This window comes from Seriola lalandi, unplaced genomic scaffold (assembly GCF_002814215.2).
Source record: "Seriola lalandi dorsalis isolate HSWRI2012SDOR001 ecotype SW California unplaced genomic scaffold, Sedor1 jcf7180002047064, whole genome shotgun sequence".
NCBI lineage: Eukaryota > Metazoa > Chordata > Actinopteri > Carangiformes > Carangidae > Seriola > Seriola lalandi.
In genome coordinates, this window is record NW_019517627.1 from 1 (window position 1) to 903 (window position 903).

Here is a 903-nt window from a genome sequence, read left to right on the forward strand (position 1 = left end):
GGTGTGTGCTCTGAGTGTAAACGGCCTGTGTCCTGCAGGAGAGCCAGTGCTGCTGGACGAGCAGTCGGCCACCTCCTTCCTGTCGCGCTCGCTGCTCTACAACAGCTGGGACTTTGAGCTGCTGGTGTCTGACAGTCTGGAAAGGGAGTGTATGGAGGAGATGTGCAGCCGTGAGGAAGCTAGAGAGGTGTTCGAGGACGACGCTCAGACGGTAATGATGCCGTACGCTGATGTAGAACCTTACAGCTGCTTTCAAGACAGTCAGGGGTTGAGGAGGTGGACGTCACCTTAACATTTGAACCTTGTGTGACAGTTATGTGAACAGACTGAGAAATTATTTGAAGGGCACCAGAAATCATTAAGAGTCCATTAAAATGCCGTTTAGTTAATATCCCAGCATTGTTACATCTACAGTCTGAAGATGAGCCGTTCAACTGAACCAGAACTCCTAGAACTGTTACCTGAACCTGTACTGTAGCACCTGATGAGAGGACTGTGAATGAAATGTCCTGTGGTCGTCACTCAATGTGTCTATTCTTCTTCTCTCTAATGAAGCTACATCATTATATTTTCTTTCTCTTCCATTTTCAGGAAAAATTTTGGACCGACTATGTGAACAGTCACGGTAAAGAACATTATCTATGTAGTCTTCAGGTCTTGGTACTGGGCTCATCAGCAGAATGAAATGTTTTTATATTGAAAATACCCAAGGACCAATAAATGCATCATTATTATACTGAACTTTATCATTATTGTAATGATCACATTTTATTTTACTTATTATATCTGCACGATTAAAGGTCCACTGACCAATCAATGATTGAAGGGGGAGTGATACTCAGATACTCGGGACTGTAGTCTTGACTATAGTCTGGATTGAAGTCTGGATGTAGTCAGGACTGA

At 43.5% G+C, this 903-nt stretch overlaps 1 long non-coding RNA gene across 1 annotated transcript; it reads left to right on the forward strand.

Annotated features, from left to right (window-relative positions):
- Positions 1-21: 21 nt before the first annotated feature.
- On the forward strand, positions 22-741 carry LOC147819797 (uncharacterized). Its single transcript, XR_015436462.1, has 2 exons — positions 22-211; positions 592-741. It is a non-coding gene; the product is annotated as an uncharacterized LOC147819797 (long non-coding RNA).
- The last annotated feature ends 162 nt before the right edge of the window (positions 742-903 follow it).